The following is a 22,639-nucleotide window of genomic DNA, read 5'->3' on the forward strand; positions in this document are numbered from 1 at the left end:
TCACCATGTTATTTCCTTTGAGGGAATCTGAAAGCTGAGACTTCCGCTCACTGAGTTCACTTCTCTATGATGATTTCAACACACTCACTTTCTATAAACAGATGAACTGCTTTGTTGGACTGAGTAGGGCTCAGAAAAGGGAAAACGCTTTCCTAGTACAGCAATGCACCTTCTCTCCGAGTGTCGGCCCAGACCTTTACTCAACGACAGTGTCTACTTCAGCTTTTCAGCAGGTATAACTTAAGGAAGGACCATAAACATCACCTATTTCATCTTCAAAAATTACCAACCCCCATCTTCTACCCATCCCAGTCATTGGCCCAATAATTTTCTGGACAATTCTTCAAAAGCCAATACCAGTTTTCATCTTAATCTAGTATTTCGTAAGAGGAGCAAGGATGTTTCAGGTTTCCTGGGTAAGGAGGAAGTGGGATCAAAAAGGAACGTACATCCACAACAGATTGTGAATCCCCAGAGCACAATGGCAAAGATCAAAAAGATGATGGGGGAGGATGTGTGGACTCAGTGGCTGAGAAGAAAGCAGAGGTGACAAGATGGGATCTGTTGCTGTGAGTGCCCAAGGCCCCCTGCCCTCTCCCTACCACAGCACTCACCATGCAGCATGAACATTTAGGCCACCTTCAAACTCTTGAGTTCTGGTAAAGAAGGGAAAAGTCCCGCAAGCTTCGCTGTTTCCTGAAAGCTTGGCACAGTGCCTAGCAATAGTAGGTTCTTAATAAGTGGTTTTGATGGCCGGGCGCGGTGGCTCACGCTTGTAATCCCAGCACTTTGGGAGGCCGAGGCGGGCGGATCACTAGGTCAGGAGATCAAGACCACGGTGAAACCCCGTCTCTACTAAAAATACAAAAAAATTAGCCGGGCGTGGTGGCGGGTGCCTGTAGTCCCAGCTACTCGGAGAGGCTGAGGCAGGAGAATGGCGTGAACCCGGGAGGCGGAGCTTGCAGTGAGCCGAGATTGTGCCACTGCACTCCAGCCTGGGCGACAGAGCGAGACTCCGTCTTAAAAATAAAAAATAAAAAAAAAATAAGTGGTTTTGGATCAATGAATGGACCAATGAATAAATGAATGAATGAATGCAAAACCTAGTGAACAGAATCAGCAAGGAGAGGGAGAAATATACACAGTGTTGTGTTTTATCTCACTGACTTAGCGTAAAATTCAAGAGGTAAGTGAAGATACATATAACCATGCACAGAGGGAAACAAAACAAAACAAAACAAAACCAGGCCGGGTGCGGTGGCTCACGCCTGTAATCCCAGCACCTTGGGAGGCCGAGATGGGTGGATCACCTGAGGTCAGGAATTTGAGACCAGCCTCGCCAACATGGTGAAACTCTCTACTAAAAATACAAAAATTAGCCAGGCATGGTGGTGGGCACCTGTAATTCCAGCTACTCAGGAGGCCGAGACACGAGAATCGCTTGAACCCAGGAGGCGGAGGTTGCAGTGAGCTAAGATCACGCCACTGCATTACAGCCTGGGTGACAGAGTGAAACTCCATATCAAAAAAAAAAAAAAGAAATCCATGGTGGAAGTTAACCCAAAGTCCCAAAAGCAATGCCCATGTGTTCAGAACCAATACTTTCCTCCAGAAGCTGCTGAAGACCTCACAGAGAAAAACTTGCATAAATCTAGTCTATGTCAGTGACAAAAATGACACTGCCTCAGGATGGGTAAATCTAAAAATATCCCCGTGAGAACAAATGACACCATGTAGATCATTCTGGGGAGTACTGAGCAGCCCAGCAGTAACTTGCAGCAGAGACTGCTGGTCGTCAGAGGAAGTCAGTGTGAAGTCAGCCGAGGCAGAAGCAAAGGTGCCGTAACTATAGATTATTACGGAAAACAAAACACAACCACAAAGTTATCCATTTTCTACTAGTCAGCTGACTTTTATGAAAATGCCCAATATAATTATGCTACAGAGCAGAGCCTTTAAGGAAAATGGCTGGAAACAATAGTTTAATTTTCCTGTGCTCGATAATGTACCAGAACATGAATTTTCTTCAGCAATAGAACCTGGTACAGAGCAAGAAAAACTAGTGTTCAATTTTACTGTTAAATTTCAAAATAACGTGTGGCTTAAGGAGATCCTAAAACGGTAAGCAGCATGCTCAAAAGGGGGCCCCAACTCCCCTCCTCAGCCCCGACAACACTCACATGGCCAAACTTGTTTCGAACTATCATAGCTCTGTAAAACTAAATGGTTCCTGTTCCCACATTTCTCTTTAATGCTTCTCCCTTCACTTCCCAAAATGAAAATAAGACCTTGTCATGAAGCTTTCTGGTAATTTAATTCTTGTCTGTTTCCATCAAGGCTAAAATATGCCCAGTTTTGACCTCTGTACATGAGGTGACAGACGCTGTTACAGGGAACATTTAACCTGACTGGCAACTACAGAGAAATGCAAGAAGTAAAATCATTAAGAACTGTAATCAGTTCAACATTCTGTTTATAATTAATAATGAAAGATATTAAACTATTACTTACGTTAACCTTTGTGTAATGGTTATACCTATCAGCACAGAAAAAATTCCAGCTAAATGTTCATGCCAATTTTGCTATGAAGTTTTAAGATTACAAACAGCTGTACCTTGAACTATTCAAAATAGATTTTTCTTAAAACAAAAAAAAAAGCAATACACTTTACAGATAGTAAAATTAACCCTTTTGTAGTGTACAGTTGTTAGTTGTGACCACACATTGCTGTAGCCACCACTATAGTCAAGATACAGATCAATCAGACTGCTCTCCAAAATGCCCAAACCCATGTGGAGTCAATCCCACTTCCCCACCCATGCCAATCACTGATCTGCTTTCTGTCCCTAGTCTTGCCGTCTCTGGAATATCATATAAATGGAACCATACAGTATGTACCTTTGGATTCTGGCTTCTTTAGCTTAGCACAGTCCATGTGACAATCAATATTGCTGCATGTATCAGTAGTCTGTTCCCTGTTAAGTAGTACCCCACTGTATGGATGTATCAAATGTTTATCCATTCACTAGCTAGAAGATATCTGGGTTGTTTCCAGGTTTTGGCAATTACAAATAAAACTACAGGTTGAGTATCCCCCTTATCCAAAATGCTCAGGACCAGAAATGTTTTGAATTTTGGATATTTTCAGATTTTGGAATATCTGCATATACATAATGACCCAAGTCCAAACATAAAATTCATTTATGTTTCATATACACCTTAAACATATAGGCTGAAGGTAATTATAGAAAATATTTTCAATTAATTTTGCACACGAAACAAAGCTTTAACTGCATCTCGACTGGGACCTATCACCAGGGTAAGTGTGGAATTTTCCACTTGTGGCATCAGAGAGTGTTGGATTTTAGAGCATTTTGGATTTCAGATTTTTGGATTAGGGATGCTCATTCTGTACTATAAACATTTGTGTACAGGCATTTGTGTGAACATAATTTCATTTCATTTGGATATTTTAAAACGGGATTGCTAAGATATCTTTTTACAAAGTTGATTTTACCGGTATTGTTTTTTTTGTTGTTGTTGCTGGTTTTTTTGAGACGGAGTCTTGCTCTGTGGCCCAGGCTGGAGTGCAGTGGCGCAATCTCTGCCTCCCGGGTTCACACCATTCTCATTCCTCAGCCTCCTCAGTAGCTGGGATTACAGGCGCCCGCCACCATGCCCGGCTAACTTTTTTGTATTTTTTAGTAGAGATGGGGTTTCACCATGTTAGCCAGGATGGTCTCGATCTCCTGACCTCGTGATCCGCCCACCTCAGCCTCCCAAAGTGCTGGGATTAACAGGCATGAGCCACCGCGCCTGGCCTTTTACTGGTATTGTTTTTAAGGTATCTCCAGCGTCCTTGGGGGAGCCTGTTATTAGAGAAATCCTTCCTTTGTAAAATAATGTAACTGTTTTTTAAGTTTGGATTTTCACATGTGGGATTTGCTTAAAATGTAAATTCACCTCTATACTGGTGAAAATTCAAATTCATTTTCTCATGGTCTTAACTTTTTAAACATTGTATATCCTCAACAAATTACATAAGCTATAATTCAGATGTTTTACTCATTATTCTTCCTAATGTTAGTTACAGGGAGGTGATGGGGGAAAAAGTGGAGAGGGCACTAACTTACCCCTTCCAATTGCCATTTTAGGCCGAGTGCGTTGGCTCACATTTGTAATCCCAGCACTTTGGGAGGCCAAGGCAGAAGAATTACTTGAGCCCACGAGTTGGAGAGCAGCCTGGGCAATGTAAGGAGACTCCATCTCTACATAGAATTTTTTTAAAAAATTAGTTGGGTGTGGTGGCACATGCCTGTAGTCCCAGCTACTCCGGAGGCTGAGGTGGGAGAGAATGCCTGAGCCAGGGTGGTGAAGGCCGTAGTGTGAGCCATGTTTGTGCCACTGCACTCCAGCCTAGGCAACAGAGCAAGATCCTGACTCAAACAAAACAAAACAAAAATGTTTAAACCCCAAATGCCATTTTACATACCTCATCTGATTTAATCCTCATAACCAGGTGAGGTAAATGTTATATTCATTGTACTAATAAGAAAACTGAGGCTGAGAGAAGCAACTTATCTATAGTCAAGCAGTTACGCAGAGACATGACCTGACAAAAGCCCTGGTATGTCCATCTTAAATACCCATGCTCATTTCACTGAAACCTAAAACAGCTCCTAAAAATTTATGGAATTTTCAGGCTATGTGTGGGTAGGAATTTCATAAAGGCCTTTAGAAGGCTATGATGATTCTTCCATATGCTACCATACATGAAAAATCTTAAGCCTTTTTTTTGAGATGGAGTTTTACTCTTGTTGCCCAGGCTGGAGTGCAATGGTGCAATCTCAGCTCACTGCAACCTCTGCCTCCCGGGTTCAAGTGATTTCTCCTGCCTCAGCCTCTCAAGTAGCTGGGACTACAGGCGTGCGCCATCACGCCCAGCTAATTTTGTATTTTTAGTAGAGACGGCGGGGTTTCTCCATGTTGGTCAGGCTGGTCTCGAGCTCCTCACCTCAGGTGATCCACCCACCTCTGCCTCCCAAAGTGCTGGGATTCCACACCTAGGCAAGCTTTTTATTACGGGTAGTCTTACAGATACGATTACATTATGATCATAAAAGTGTGTTTTAAGGGGTATGTCCTTATCCTAAACCACCTAAAAGAATTGTGTAGTTAACCTATTTTGGTGGTAACTATTGATAACCATAAGCAACTCTAAAATAAGCCAGGAAATCTAATTATTTGGCTTAATTCCACATACAAAAGGCACACAATTTTAGCAGGTTGCTATAGAAGCCATGCGTAGTACTTTCAGGGTTGACTATCACTGACATTGGTGGGATAAAATTTCTTTTGAAACACTCCAACTCTATCGGAAGTTTTTTCTATTTACACACTGACCTAGAAGTCAGGAATTTGTACGATTCTTCCACCATCAAAATTACAGCCCCAGACTGGAAACAAAGTAATATATTACTATAGGTTCTATGTCTAGGGGAGGACATGTTAAACTTTGCTCATCCCCTTTATCTCCCATCTCATCCTCTCTCACCCGTCAAAGAACTTTAGTTAATATCACAGTTAACATTAACACAATTAGGACAAGTTTAAAATGTCAAGTAATTACTTGTCCTAATTATGTTATTGCCCTGGGTTGAAGGTCCCTCAACCTGTATCATATGGTATCCTAGTAAATGAGGGTAACAACAAGCCAGATGGACTACCATTGCAACTCCTGTAGCTATGGTGACAGCTACCAAATTAACAAGCACATACAGGCCCAAAGTTCACAGTCAGTACTCTCAATAACCGGGGTTGAAGGGCTTCTTATCAAGAAGTCTGACAGAGCACCTGCTTTAGAAAGCAAGCTACACATATCAAAAAGAAGATAACTCAAGGATTAAAATAAATTTGGTTTTAGTGGAATCCTGAGCCTTTTTGTCATTTGTTTGCGTGAATTGTCTATATGTTTTTTAAAATGTTTAACAGCCTCCCTGGGCATTCAACCCACTAAACATTTCCTGAGGTGTGCTCAATTTCTCTGACAAATGTTTATAAGCATACTAGCCATGAAAACTACCATTTCCCACACAAAACAGGGGACTTACTTTACTAATGAGAGCTAGCTAGGAGTGACATAAAAATTCTTTTTAGTATAAGAAGAAATGATGATTACCCAGTTATGGAAAACGATACTGCACCATGGAACAGACTGTTCATTAACAAAGTACTTAACTAAGCCGTAGGAGCCTTTGGATCCATAGATATACACCCAGAAGTCATCGTTCCCCAAGTCTAATTAATCATAAACAGCTGGGGCTGGGTGTGGTGGCTCAAGTCTGTATTCCCAGCATTTTGGGAGGCTAAGGCAGGCAAATCACTTGAGCCCAGGAGTTCAAGACCAGCCTGGGCAACGTGGCAAAACACAGTCTCCACAAAAAAATACAAAAATTAGCCAGGTGTGGTGGCACGTGCCTGAGGTCCTAGCTCCTTTGAAGGCTGAGGCGAAAGGACTGCTTGAGCCTGGGAGGCAGAGGTTGCCTCCTACACTGCACTCTGGACTGGGTGGCAGTGAGACCGTGTCTCAAAAAAAAAAAAAAAAAAATCATAAACACCTGGGAAAGCTTCTAAAAATAAAACTTCCTACAGAGGTAGGCTAAAATGAACCCTGTGGTGTTGGGCTGGAATTGGAGGTCTCGGTATGAACCCATGGTTTTAAAGCATATACACAGGTAACTAGATGCACAAGCACTGATGTGTTTATACCTGAGCTAGAAAACACACTCAAATATCCTAACTCTCTATGAAGAGGACCTAGAATCAAGGATACTCTCAAAACAGTGTGCCCATCTATGGCTCAGATCTTGCTTTCTAAATATCTTTCTCCAATAAAAGGAACCAGGGCTCCTTGGAGAAGTGGTTGATTCATTCTACGGCTGTGGGCAGGAAAATACAAGATAATGCTGGAGCATCTTGTGGAGCCAGAGACTGGGAAATGCTCAAAATCAAGAGCGAGCATATGTCAGAGAAAAAACAGGAGTATACTCCCAAGAGCTGAACACAGGACAATCTGAGCAACAAAATAGGATTACTAGATTATCATCAGTTGAATAAAATATTCTTGAGTCCTCACTGATACAATAAATTAATATATAAGTGAGAAATGACAGCTCTTACAGATGAATTCTAATTAATGAAGAAAAAATGAAGAAACTAGAAACTCACTATCGGAATATATCACAGCATTATTTATGGAAGGCAAGATCCAACAATGGATGTTAAAAATAGAAGAAAAAGTTTGAGGAGAGGCCGGGCTCGGTGGCTTACGCCTGTAATCCCAACACTTTGGGAGGTGAAGGCAGGTGGATCACTTGAGGTCAAGAGTTCAAGACCAGCCTGACCAACATGATGAAACTCTCTCTACTAAAAATACAAAAAGAAGCCGGGAGTGGTGGCACCTGTAGTCTCAGCTATTCAGGAGGCTGAGGCAGGAGAACTGCTTGAAGTCAGGAGGTGGAGGCTGCAGTGAGCCAAGACTGCGCCACTGCACTCCAGCCTGGGCAACAGAGCAAGACTCTGTCTTTAAAGAAAAAAAAAAAAAGAAGTTGAAGGAGAAACAAGATAAACAAGATGTCTGGATAGTCTCAAAGTATTTTCCCCAAAATACACATTCATTACAAAAGGAAAAAATTTTAACCCTATAGTAGAGAAACCCGGAAGACACCACCATAATCAAGTGATTGGGAAAACTTAAGACACACTGACCTCAGGGACTCCTGGTATGACTCACTGAAAAGGACTTCTGAGGTATTTTGACCAAAAACACACAACCTCAATCTAATTATGAGACAACATCAGACAAACCGAAGTAGAGACAAATTCAACAAACTATCTGACCAGTGCTCATCAAAACATCAAGGTCATCAAAAGCAAAGACTAAAGAACTGTCACGATTGGAAGAGACTAAGGAGACAGGACAATTCAAGGTAAGGTTGGGTTCTGGAGCAGAAAAAGGACATTGGTAAGAAGAATCTGAATAAAGTCTGTAGTTTCATTTTCAAAACTAAACAAAACAGTTATTCTTGGCCTCCACTACTGCCTTCAATTCTGCTTCAGTCTGTCTGGGAAATCCGTATTTTCTTTTGAACGCTCCATAGAGATTGACTCAGTGATGAGTCAGATGTGGGCATCACCGTCCTTGGGGCTCGCTTCTCACCCCCAGTGCACGTTGGAGTCACTGAGGTGCTTGGGGAATCCTCATGACCAGGCCTCCCCATCTGCAGATTCTAATGCAAGTACTTCTGAAAGCCTCCAAATGATCCCAGAATGTAGCACCTCAAGCTGTGTCTCCGGACCACAGGTACGTGGAATGACTCCCAAACCCTCTTGTTTTCTTGACAGTGAACAGAGCCGAAGAAAGGTGTAGTAGTTCCTGTTCCTTTCCTGCCTCACTTCCTGGCCTCAAGTGATCTGCCTGCCTGGGCCTCCCAAAGTGCAGGATTACAGGTGTGAGCCACCATGCCCAACCGAGATTTTTATTCAGATCCTTTCAGAGTTGTGTCCATCTCCTGTAGGCCAGGCCAGCAGCCTGACTTTTTGAGACATCTAAAGGCACAGTGATGTAACTAAGGTGTGTTTTCCCAACGCACGAAGACTACACCTGGATCGCATCTACAATACAGGGCTCACCAGGCACTCTAACGAACTGAGTATGCTGAGCGTGTAATCAGGACCAAGCATCCAGGCAAACTCAACATGGTAGCATTCATATAGCCATTTGCTGGATATCTGCCCAGCTGTGTTATTCATAAACCCAGAGCAACAAAAAATTCAGACATATTAGTGAAGGCAAACAAATAAAAAAATTGATTTACATGCATCTACTGGACTCAGTTGTAGCACAATAAATATTTGCTAAATGAAGACAATTTTGTTTCCTCTACATTAACAGGCTTAGCTATGTAATATACAGTGTGTGTGAAGGCAGTGTGTGTGCATGTATGTTTTAACTGTAAACTATTTCTAAGTCCTTCCTTACTGAAAACAGATGGGGGCATAAATATAAAAATGAATAATAAATAATTTTCAAATAGCCAAAACATATTCAAGTCCACAATCCCAAAACTACTCTCCCCCAAATTCCTGAGCTCATCTGTGGTGAGCATGCTTTGAAAACAAAGACTTTTAGAGAATTTACTTCCCCAAACTGCCTAACCAGTATATCTTGTATGGTCCCCCAATATATCCTCTTAGCAGGCCTCAGAGTTTTCATTTCAGTGCACACTGTCACTTGGCTAGTGAGCCTACCAAAGCACACCTGTAGGTTTACTAGAATCCTCTCCCTCCCATGCAGCTACTTCTGCAGCGCTTAAGGAACCATCACCCATTCACAGCTCAGTGGCAAGAGCACAAACACTCCTAAAACTTAGAGGAGTTAGGAGGGAGGAAAGGTATCATTTTCAAGCCCAAAGTTATTAGCTGTGGAGAGTGGGAGCTAAAACATGGCTTTGAAAATGGAACTCAGAAAATGTTTGTCTCAAAAATTTTGGTGAAACTTGGCCCTTATCCAGAAAGAAAGAGGAAATTCTTGCATTAGCCCTTCTTGCCCCTTGTTATAGGACTCAGAACTCTGGTTGAGTTCTCTGGCTAATTATGAGACAGTTAGGTACAGCAACATTATTTCTATGAGGAAATAAAATTCCTCTCAATTAAATAATTACTTTTCTGAACACTGGCCATACTAGACTGGAGGAACATAATTAGTTTTAGACTTGTTCACCTAGAGTTGTCCTAGGAACCTGGGCAACAATCAGTAATGACAATGTGTTATGGGTAGGGTTCCCCACCACCAACCTCAGCCCCACCCCAAATCCCGGGTGGACTCAGGGTTTCCTAACTTAGCATGAAGCACTCTGCCTCATATCATGTGCCCCACCTACAGGGTGACTTGCCACCTCCAACCACTGTTTGTGTTATTAAATCTGGTTGAGCTTTTTGGCATCAACCAGAGGTGCCCCGGTTCTTTGATAAATAGCTCACAGAGATGAGGATTGAGGGGCATTGCCCTCAGGGCTTCCTGGAGTCCCCTGCAGCGGGTGAGGATGTGAAGACCCAAGATCAAGCCTCACTTCCGCCGGAGAAGAGGTCTGGGCTCTGTGCCGGGGGTTCTCTCTAACAAGAATAGTCAGGTGACCTCTAGAGTCCCCCCCCAGCTCTCAACTGCAGAAAAGCTCCAATTCTATAAGCATTTCTGAGGATTACAAGTTTGGCTAAGAACTCCTGTAGTATATTCTGCCCTAAATGGGGTGAAAGTATGGCCAGTAGATTCTTCTGGGACTTCAGGGTATTTGAATATAAAATAATTTAGCTTTTTCCTAGCAGATAAAGGTATTGTCTTCATTTGTTTGAAAAAATATGAAACAATCGTCTTTGAAATTTCCCATTCCTTTTTTTTTTTTTTTTTTTTTTGAGACGGGGTCTCGCTCTGTCGCCTAGGCTGGAGTGCAGCGGCGCAATCTCGGCTCACTGCAAGCTCCGCCTCCCGGGTTCACGCCATTCTCCTGCCTCAGCCTCTCCGAGTAGCTGGGACTACAGGCGCCCGCCACCACGCCCGGCTAATTTTTTTGTATTTTTAGTAGAGATGGGGTTTCACCGTGGTCTCGATCTCCCTACCTCGTGATCCGCCCACCTCGATTTCTAACAAAGCACAGAAATCTCATGAGGTTTTCTAAATCATGAGATGATAAATTTATATTCCTAAATCACAAAACCATGAGGAAAGACTCTTTCAAAACTGAAACTGTCACCTTACAAGAGGGGTGCCCAGAAAGGATGTGACTTGTAAGGAGTGTTCAGGTCACAGAAGGCCTGGACCCTGAAAACCAGGATTCTCCCTCTCACCACACACACCCAGGTTATAAAGTCAAACTCCTATATAATCATTACATGCTACTAAGCAGATATCAGATCCTTATCCCAAACATTAGCATTAAGAAAACTCATGTTTCTCATGAGACAGGGAGGTGACTCATTAGACTTCAATGTTCTAATGGCAACATAAAACGGGACCGTTAATAAAATGCAGCCTAAGCAAACACCCCTTGACTTCTTTCTGGAAAATACCAGCAGACACAAGTCTTAAGAACTTCCTGTGAGGGACAGTTTATGTGTGTTAGTGCTACTTAATATATGAATGTTTAAAGTATTTCGTAAAAAGTCAGCAAGGTTCTCTATTCTCCCTTCTGACCTTTAGAACAAATGTTGAGTGAGCCAATATGTGTATACATTCTATAACATTACAATGTTGATTTCAAAAGCAAACTGCCTCCCTTGGTAGCACCTGACTCTTCCATTCATATTCAAACCACGTCTTTCCATTAGTTCCTGAGAACTCTGAACAAGTACACTTTTACTAACAGATCCAAAAGCAAAAAGCAGAGTGTGATAACATTTTTAAAGATAATAAACATTTGTATAACCTTAAAACTAAAATCACATTATGAGCCACAGATTTTAGAAACTAATTTTTGTCTCATTGATTTTATGCTTGTTTTCATAAAAATATCCATCCTTAATTTTAAAAAATAACCGTGAAAATAGTGTTTCCTTCCTATTATTTTTAAAGGAAAGCTTCCACAGGTAGAGTTACACTGTCCTCGAGTCACTTGATTTTGTTTCCTTAATGCAGATTTCTGGGACTTACACTGAGCTTATATAACTTGTTCTAAGTCATATCTTGTAACGAGAGAAAACTCTGGATTAAGCAAGTTCATACAATTTATATTTTCCCCACATATTTCAAGCTTACAAAAATTTCTTGTTTATGATCACAGAAGAAAGTAACTGCAGCCACTCTCTCTCATATATCCAAATACAACATCAGCTTCAAAATATTAGTTTATCATTCCAAAAATTGTGGCTAGGCCAACAAAAACTGTAACACTTTTATATGATTTTTACTACTACACTTAAATGCAGAGAATGTGAAACCAAATATATTATTTTTGAAACATAATTTTTAAAAATTCTCAGTTTAAAACAGCAACTTCATTTTTTTCCTAGGAAAAAAAGTCTTTTGTTAAATAACAAATAGAGACAGTAGAAAGATGGCACAGTAAATGCAGGAGGGCAGGCAGCCAAAGATTTCTGTTCAACGTAACACTTAGAAGTTAATAAAATTCACTACAACATTACATTTTCCTAAGAAAGGGCATTAGTCTTTTTCTTTTGGTGGGTGCCATCCCCTAGTCTCTCAGTAGTGTCCAGATTGAGCAAGAAGGGAAGGGAGCAGGGACATTGGGAGATGTAACTCACCAGGATACCAGGAGGGGACTTGTCATGGTAAACATCTTGAGTTTTATTTAATGAGCCTTTACAAACCTCCTCATCTTCCTTATCATCTTCTAAGTAAAACATCTTGAAATTTAACTAGCATGTCTTTTTTCAGAGATGAAGGTGTATAATCAAAACAGAAAGCTGCTCTCTTGACAAACTGAGTACAAACTGCTTGCAGACACAGTTATATGGCTAAAACTGAAAGGAAATGTTTCTTAAAAAAAAAAAAAAAAGCAATGCATACACAAGTTTACCAATGAGATTTGCTCAAAATACCTCAACCCCTTCTCCCCAAAGGAGATAAGCAGGGGCATGGGACAGGTTGTGCCATGTGTTTACACTGATAGGCACCAAGACCTGCCCAATCACATGACGGCCACTGCAGCTTCCATCACACAGGACAGGGATTGAGTTAATGATTCTCTAAACCAATCACATCCTCATTTTTTAGAAATAAAAACAGCTACTATACCTAAGGAGAGTGATCTTATGTAAGCTAATCACGTAAGGAAAGTAATTTACAGACATTTTCCGAGCAGCAGGGAGCTTCCCAAAGTCAGCCAGATTACATGCCTCCAAGAGCCCAACTACTGAACACTTCTCCTTTGTCAGACTGGTGTGACCCAAGGTATTTTCACAATTTTGGGAGATATCCTGCTCAAGCAGAATTTATTTGATTTCAAGAATATGATAATGCAACATTGTAAAATTCAAACATTCCTGGTATTTCCTTGGCATTTCTCAGTAAGTCAACACATAGTAATTTTAACTGAATTTTTCTAAAAACCGCAAACACACTTAACTCACATGGACAAACATATTAGATTTCTGAATTAAGATATGCTATTTTTTTCATACCATTGTCTAGGATTGTGCTGTTCATCACAAATAGCAATTAGCCACATGTGGCTACTGAGCACTGGCAATCAGGCCAGCACCAACTGCAATGTGCTCCAAGTGTAAAATACACACTGGATTTCCAAAACTAAGAATGAAAAGAGAATAAAATAATCTCATAATTTCTAATATATACTACATGTTTAAAGGATATTTTGGATATACTGAGTTAAATAAGATATTACATTTACCTTTACCTAGTTTTTTCTTTTTCCACTTTTCAAAATGTGGTTACTAGAAAATTTGAAATTACACATGTGGCTCACATTTTATTTCTATTGGACAATGCTGCTCTAATGCCCCAAGACAATCTTGAGAACAAGGTGGGGAAAAGGACATTCAGGCAAGTTATAGGTAAGGAAGAACTGAGGACAACTGGATTGTTCATCATTCCTTTAAAGTATTTAGTTAATTCATCAACAATATACTAGCCGATCCACATCCATTTAATCTTCACATTAAACCTTTTTCTCTGCATCTAAACTTCACGTAAGACAAAATTTTCAAATGTTTGACCAAGTAATAGGTGTTTGGTGATGCTTAATAGAGTAACACACCACCAAGGTTCATATAATAAAAACGTTAAGTGGCAGAATTAAAAACCAATTTCACCAAAATTAGAAATGGCAAAACTTATCTTGCATGCAGCATGTTTTCCTGCTTGCCTTCTAGCCCAGCATAGTATCGTGGGCCTGCAGTACACCAAAGTGCCCAGTTGCTTGCGATCTAATTCAATACACATCATGTACACAAACTCCTACTTCCAGAAGAGAACTGTTTCGGTTTTTATAGTCTAAATTTTATGCAATAAATAAAAATTTAAATCTCTTCATCCATGATCTACTGCAGTTCAAGATCCTTGGCATCAGATGGTAGTGATAAAAACCGGATATTGGGGCGCTGCCAGTGGAGAAAAATGGAAGAAGCCAGAGGTCAGCAAGAAGGGGAGGCTAGCAGGAGAAAGGGAGATTAAATAGAAACCTAAGAAGGTGAAAAAAAGAAAAGTTACAGGGACAGAGAAAATAAAATGTAGAAGGGATGAGAAAATATTCAACTGGATAGTGGGAGAAGCGGAAAACTGTAAGGAGGGTGGAAAGAAGAGAGACAAAAACCATATCCATTTTAAATGTGAGGAAACTGAGACCCAGAAAGAGGTCAGGCAATTAGCCCAATGTCACCCAACTGGTCAGCAAAGGTGCGAGGACAAGAAGCCTCCCAGTTTCTGGTTCAGTGCTTTTTTGTGTTATGTCAAGCAGAGACAAAGAGAGAACATGCTGGGGATCCGCAGGAGGAGGCTGACAAGAGGCAGGAGCAAAGGCTTAGCAAGTGAGGCGTGGTGGAGATCCAGCAGGGCAGAGGTCAGTGGGTAGAATTCTGTTCAGCAACTCTTGCCTGCAAGGCAGCTTACACAACAGGCGGGGCGCCCAGGCCAGTCATTTGGGGTTTCCTGCTAGTGTTTGTATTGTTTCCTTGTTTTAGCTGATGATTCCCAGAATGTCCTGACTGCAAGGAACATGTACTATGGACCCATCAGAAGTGAGCTCATTTTCTAAACATCTGTGTTGCCAACAGGTACACACCTACAGTTTCCTCCTATGGCCACCTGTGGATCACCCTGACCTCCAAGGCTGGTAGCCGAAGTTCTGCTTCCAGCCCCCCATCTGCAAGGTGGCACTTTTCAGTCTTGATGGATAAATGTTAAAATCACAACCAACGATTCTTAACCATCCCTATGATTTTCAAAGGAAAACACTACTGTATTGTCAAACTTCTTCTCTACAGGCTAAAATAAAAATAAATGAATACTGAGAAAAGCTACTTTTTACTTTTGTATAACATCTTCAATGATCTTTTTTAAAAAGTGCATGGAAATTGGAAGTCTTTTTCCCAAGACTTAACTCTTTCAAAAAATAGTCTAACTTAGGGAAACAAAGCTAAAATGCTAGTTAGGAAAAACAGAATCTTGTTCAGATTCCACAATTTTAATGATGCTAAGTAAAATATATACCTTCTTTGTTTTTTTCTACTACTAATCCCATAAGTATGTAAGACTAGGTATACAGGGCTTTTTAAGAGGGTATAATGATTTATTTAAAACTTTCTAGCTAGAATTTGCTTATCTGAAGCTGTACTAAGCTGGTTCAACAGAAATACCTTTACACCACAGGCATGTTATTTTACCATAAAACATGAAAATAATTGTACTCCCCCCAGTGGCCATACTATGGAAACACAACACCTTGCTCCTGGATTACCAATGAAGATGTGACAAAACTAAGTTTTGATTATTAAAAAATCATGAAAATATTGTATAACCTCAATTACAAAGAATTTCATAACACCCACCCGAATTTCTCTATAGTGAAGAACTTAAGTGCATTTCTGCATTTTCAAGGCTCCTCATAACAAAGGGAACATGTAACGGACCATGGCTCACCTAAAACAAATGTTTTCATTTAGAGCCAAATGACTCTCACCACCTACCCTAAAGCATATGAAGTGCTTCTTCTAAATGGAATCACTTATAATTCACTGTTTATGAAAACAACCCCAAAGGGACTGACGTTTTATTCAAAACCAGGATAAAATTCCTCTTGCTACCACTCTTGGGTTTTTCTTTTCTTTTTTTTTTTTTTTGAGACGGAGTCTCGCTCTGTCACCCAGGCTGGAGTGCAGTGGCGTGATCTCGGCTCACTGCAAGCTCTGTCTCCCGGGTTCACGCCATTCTCCTGCCTCAGCCTCTCAGAGTAGCTGGGACTACAGGCGCCCGCCACCACGCCTGGCTAATTTTTTTGTATTTTTAGTAGAGACAGGGTTTCACCGTGGTCTCGATCTCCTGACCTCGTGATCCGCACGCCTCGGCCTCCCAAAGTGCTGGGATTACAAGCGTGAGCCACCGCGCCCGGCCAACTCTTGAGTTTTTCAAACATTTGTAGTTTAACTGCTCACTGGGTAACAGTTATATAGTTTACTCAAGTTCCAGCATTTCGTAATATCCTCATACAGTCTCAAAATTCTAAACAAGATAGCTAGTGGCTGGCAATTTCACTGAACTGTGAGTGAATAATCAAATGCAAACAGATCTTTCCAGGAACAGAAGAGAAAAAACAAGGGAGGGTCTCCTGAGGTCAAAGGCCCAGCTTAAAGTGACTCTCCCGAAGATAAACTTCTTTGAACACTTGCCATTTATCTTTAAAATTCATACATTTTGTAGTCTATCCTGATAAGTCTATTTTTTTAATGTGGAAAAAAAAAAAGAAAGAAACACTAACTGGCCAAAGCTTTCTTCTTCCAAGTTCAAAGGTTAATGCAAGACATTTACTGTAAGAAGTAGAATATGCTCAGCGTACACATCGCAGTTTAAGGAGCTTAGGACCAAACAACCTCTGCGGTCTAACCCTTCCAACACAAATGTTCGAGGTCAAGCTTTTACCCATTATTTGGAGACGAGAGAGATAATACTGAGAGTTGCCTGGCTGTAGCAGTCAAGTGCATCTGAACATTAAGAGAGTAAAGCTAAACAGCCTAATTAAGGATCAGAAGAATCATGGCCTGACTTGTGTCACAACTTTTGGACAACGTTTGCAACAAAATAAAGCCAAAAGAAATGGAAAGCCCTCTGTTCTGCTCAGACAGGACTCCTGAGGCCTCAGTTGCTTGACAGCGGTGGAGGTCAGGGGTGAAGAAGGGGCCTGTTAATTGCCTAATTGCTTCTGTTTAAATGTGTCTTTTTCTTCTCCCATTTCACACCTGAATAGCAGTTTGCACAGTGATGACACTCTTAAGTATACGATTTTCTGTACTAGGGTTATATCACCCCCATTTCATTCAAACTCAAAAAATCCTGTTGAAATGCAAGTCTTACTATCATCAAATTTTAAAACACTAAATAATTTTCAAAGTATAATGCTTTAATCTTTTCAGAAACAAATTACTTGTTATAGACTCACAATAACAGGGGCGGCCCAGTGCATCACAACACTGAGGCCAAGTGAAGGTACTGGAAGAAGCCAGTACTGGGTTCCTATACTCCAGATCAAAAACTGAGACAGCTTAAAGCTTGCCCCCAAAAAACAGCAACAAACAACAAATGAAGGTGAGCAAGAGTTGATTATATCATTAAGACAATCCAAAGAAAATATAAATGAAAATTATCATAAAATCTATTGGCACCATGTAGGAACCCCTCATCCTCACATTCCTTGACTTATTTTTTTCCACGTGGACATTTCAGGTCCATCTTTGACTCCAATTTTCTGTTCCACAGCTGGTTCCTCCCAACAGTTCTAACTCAAGATTTTCTCACCACCTGAAAAACTGTTGATGGTTGTTTAAATTATTCTGTTGCTGTGATCTCTTTCAAACAATTACTTAAAATTTTTTTATTTAAAAGATACTTGTAATTAGCTTTACTTAGTAAATTACTCTTAGTAATTACTCTTCTTCCTGCCACCTTCTTCCATCTATAGAAACGAACGGCTGCTGTAATGTTAAGTACTGTACTTAGAAACCAGGAGGGTGGATCACTTGAGGTCGGGAGTTCGAGACCAGCCTGGCCAACACAGTGAAACCTCATCTCTACTAAAAATACAAGAATTAGATGAGTGTGGTGGCTCATGCCTGTAATCCCAGCTACTCAGGAGGCTGAGGTGGAGGTTGCAGTGAGCCAAGATCATACCACTGTTCTCCAGCCTGGGCGACAGAGCGGGAGACTGTCTCAAAAAAAAAAAAAAAAAAAAAAGAATCATCATGAGTGCTGCCAGCAGGCCAGATGGGTAACAGTATAAATTACTGATCTGTGCCTTAAATGGGTCCCCAACAGAATCTGGCAACCCTCCTTTGTTTCTGTGGTCAGCTCTCTCTCTCCAAATTTCTGGTTCTTTTTCAAACTTCCATGCTCCTCAACCTGACTATATTCTGCCACTCTATTTTCCCATCAGAATGTGCAACATTCCATATTCTTGAATGCAGGCTCATTTATGCTCTTCAGGAGAAACAGCAAAAATGACTAATATACTTCGCTATGAGAAAAAAGAATTTAGTTTCACAATGTTTAGAAATTCTAATGCTATATTTAAGTGTTATGAAGAATTTTATTTAATTGGCGAAATTTAAACTAAAATGAAAGTAACTGAATTCTTGAATTATTACACTTAGTGAATCTGCCTACTTCAATCTAAAGCTTCACTAAGATGTGTAAGAAAAAGAGAAAAACTGAAACACTGATACTCAGTTTTATACATAAGTTATATTCTACACATACAGATGAATCCAATTCCAGATGGTGGCAGTAATTGCATTCTTCAGTGAGGGTAAAGCCTCAATGCACTAAGTAGTAAAAGAAAAGCGGAAAAGTTAGTCAGCTTTGCTACTCTTTCAAGTTAAATGCTGGTAAAGTCTAAGATTTAATTTTGTAATGTCAAGACACAGATAGGATTCAAAAAGCAAAGAGGCATCTGAAAGTTGCAACATTAGAAGAAATGCTCCCTCTTCTAAGGATAAAGCACCACTGAAACAGAACAAGTGTGACATTTCATTTTATTTTTCTTCCAGACTCAACATACTTTAATATAAAAAGGCTGTCTCAGGAACAGGGTTAGTTTGTGTAAAAATTTTCAGCCTTTGCAACAAATTAATTGTATTCAATTTTAAAAAGTATACTTCAAGTACAACATAGGTATTTATATTGAAATCATAGAAGAAAACACAATCCTGGCAGCCAAGCACTATTTATTTAGTATTTACTGTAAGCCACACCCTGGAATTAATCCTTTGCATATATTATCTCTGATCTATACAATTTTCATGAAAGACAGATTTGCTTTATCCCTATATTTTACAGATGAAGAAATGGAGGTTTAGAGAGAGGTTATGTTAAATATCCAAGGACAAACAAGCTAGAGCTCAAGATGTCTTCCACAGTACCTTCTTAGACTCATTATTTAAGCTGAAATTCAGATTTACTATGCTAAGTATTTTTAAAATCTCAAACATTATGCAATGCATCTAAAAGAAAAAAATGCCGGCCGGGCGCAGTGGCTCACGCTTGTAATCCCAGCACTTTGGGAGGCTGAGGCGAGCGGATCACGAGGTCAGGAGATCAAGACCACGGTGAAACCCCGTCTCTACTAAAAATACAAAAAAAAATTAGCCGGTAGTGGTGGCGGGCGCCTGTAGTCCCAGCTACTCGGAGAGGCTGAGGCAGGAGAATGGCGTGAACCCAGGAGGCGGAGCTTGTAGTGAGCCGAGATTGCGCCACTGCACTCCAGCCTGGGCAACAGAGCGAGACTCCATCTCAAAAGAAAAAAAAAAGAAAGAAAAAAATGCCTAGGAATAAATTTAACCAAGGAGGTGAAAGCTTATACAACTAAAATTGCAAAAATCACAGAAAAAAAATTAAAGATAACCTCAGTAAATAGAAAGACATCCGTGTTCATGAAAAGGAAGACTCAACATTGTTAAGATGCCAATATTACCTAAAGCGATCTTCAAATTCATGGCAATCCCTATCAAAATTCCAAAAGCCTCAAATTCATATGGAGTTACAAGGGGCCCTGACTAGCCAAAATAATACTGAAAAAGAGCAAAGTTGGAAGACTTCCATTTCTGGATTTCAAAACTTACTATCAAGTTACAGTAATCAGGCTGGGTGCAGTAGCTGAGGCCTGTAATCCCAGCACTTTGGGAGGCCAACGCGGGCAGATCACTTGAGGTCAGGAGTTCGAGACCAGCTTGGCCACAACACCGGGTGGAAAACCCCCCGGTCCTCTACAATACAAGTACAGACTACCAAAAAGTACAAAAATTAGCCAGGTGTGGTGGCAGGCTCCTGTGGTCCCAGCCACTCGGGAGGCTGAGGGCAGGAGAATCGCTTGAATCCAGGAGGCGGAGGCTGCAGTGAGCTGAGATTGCACCACTGCACTCCAGCCTGGGTAACAGAGTGAGACTCTGTCTCAAAAAAAAAAAAAAAAAAAACAGTAATCAAAACAGTGTGGTACTGGCATAAAACAGACATACAAACCAATGGAATAGACTTGAGAGTCCAAAAATAAACCCAAACATTTATGGCCAATTGATATTTGACAAGAGTACCAAATCAACTGCATGGCAGAAGGAATAGTCTCCGCAACGGATGGTGCTGAGACAACTAAGTTTCTATATGCAAGAGAATGAAGTTGGAACCCTACTTTACACCATATTAAAAAATTAACTCAAAATGGATCAGTGACCTAAAACCATAAAACTCTTAGAAGAAAACATAGGGTAGGCCGGGCGCGGTGGCTCACGCTTGTAATCCCAGCACTTTGGGAGGCCGAGGCGGGTGGATCACGAGGTCATGAGATCGAGACCATGGTGAAACCCCGTCTCTACTAAAAATACAAAAAATTAGCCGGGCGTGGTGGTGGGCGCCTGTAGTCCCAGCTACTCGGAGAGGCTGAGGCAGGAGAATGGCGTGAACCCGGGAGGCAGAGCTTGCAGTGAGCCGAGATTGTGCCACTGCACTCCAGCCTGGGCGACAGAGCGAGACTCCGTCTCAAAAAAAAAAAAAAAAAAAAAAAAAGAAGAAAACATAGGGTAAATCTTCATGATCTTGGATTTGGCAAATGATTCTCAGATATAACACCAAAAGCATGAGTAACAAAAAGTAGATAAACTGGATTTCACTAAAATTACTTTTTGTATCAAAGGACATGATCAAGAAAAAGACATCATACAGAATGTAAGAAAATATTTGCAAATCGGGGAGTTTAACTCTAGAATATATTTAAAAATTCCTACAACAACAACAAAAAGACAAATGATTCAATTAAAATATGGGCAAAGGATCTAGATAAACCCTTCTTCAAAGAAGATATACAAAATGGCAAATAAATACATGAAAAGATGTTCAACATCATTAACCACCCGGGAAAGGCAAATCAAAACCACAATGAGATACCAATTCATACCCACTATGATGGCTATAGTTTCTGTTAAAAAGGAACAGAGTGGCCAATGGCCGTGACTACTGCAATACACACCTCACCCATGACTCTCCATTTATGAAAAAGACATATTACAGTGGTAGGAAACAGAGACAGAATGTCAAAGATTACTATTAGAAATGGATGGAAGAACAGGCTCAGAGCCTGACTGACAAAACAAGGGTTGCATTTCAACAAGGAAAGATACTTCCTACTTCAATCTCTGTTCCCCCGCCAGCAGGGACAATGATACCACCTCCCTCCAGTCTTCTGGGTCCTCCTCACCCTGGTATGATGCCAGCACCCCATACGGGGCCCTCCTCCTGGGATGATGCCAGTGGGACCTGCTCCTGGAATGAGGCTGCCCATGGGAGGCCACATGCCAATGATGCCTGGGCTCCCAATGATGAGACCTCTTGCTTGTCCCATGATGGTGCCCACTTGGCCCAGAATGGCTCGAACAGACAGAAAGGATAGAGGGGAGGCCTCCCTATATCAGTTTTATATTACTTGCTCTACTTCACCAGGAGATCACAATGCTGTGACTCTGGGTGTTTTCTTATCAGCCTGATACAGAAAAGGTACTCCCCCTTCCTATTAAAGAGAGAATAGTTTTGGAGTGGAGAAGTGGGACAAAAAAAGTACAGTTTTTATTTATATTGTGAAATATGAAAATAAAATTGTCAACTTTTTTTAAAAAAGGAAAATATATGTTAGAAAGAAAACTAGAGAAACTGAAACACTTGTGCACTGTTGGTGAGAATGTAAAATGGTGTAACCACTGTAGAAAACAAGTTTGGTGGTTTCTCAAAAGCTAAATAGGGAATTACCAGGCTGGGCACTGTGGCTCACACTGGGGCGGACTAAGGTGGGAGGATCATGTGAGCCCAGGAGTTAGAGACCAGCGTAAGCAACATAGTGAGACCGTTTCTACAAAAAATAAAATGAGCCAGGTGTGGTGTTGTGCACCTATAATCACAGCTCCTGAGAAGGCTGAGGTGGGAGGACTGCTTGAGCCCAAGAGGTCGAGGCTGCAGTGAGCTGAGACCATGTCACTACACTCCAGCCTGGGCACCAGAGTGAGGGCCTGTCTCAAAAAATAATAATAAGGCTGGGCACGGTGGCTCACACCTATAATCCCAGCACTTTGGGAGGGGGAAGTGGGTGGATCATGAGGTCAGGAATTCAAGATCAGCCTGGCCAAGATGGTGAAACCCCATCTCTACCAAAAATACAAAAATTAGCTGGGCATGGTGGCGTGCGCCTGTAATCCCAGCTACTTGGGAGGCTGAGGTAGAGAACTGCCGAACACAGGAGGCGGAGGTTGCAGTGAGCTGACATAGCGCCACTGCACTCTAGCCTGGGCGACAGAGTGAGACTCCATCTCAAAAAAAAAAAAATAATAATAATAATAAAATAAAATATAAATATAGAATTGCCAC

General features: G+C 41.0%; 1 protein-coding gene and 1 pseudogene across 1 annotated transcript in view; one reads left to right on the forward strand and one right to left on the reverse strand.

Annotated features, from left to right (window-relative positions):
* The window catches only part of LPIN2 (lipin 2), a 103,215-nt gene that overhangs the window by 59,199 nt on the left and 21,377 nt on the right, over nt 1-22,639 (reverse strand). The window lies entirely within an intron of this gene.
* LOC105739628 lies at nt 164-21,768 on the forward strand (annotated as a pseudogene).

This window comes from Nomascus leucogenys, chromosome 4, assembly GCF_006542625.1.
Source record: "Nomascus leucogenys isolate Asia chromosome 4, Asia_NLE_v1, whole genome shotgun sequence".
In the NCBI taxonomy this organism is placed as follows: Eukaryota; Metazoa; Chordata; class Mammalia; order Primates; family Hylobatidae; genus Nomascus; species Nomascus leucogenys.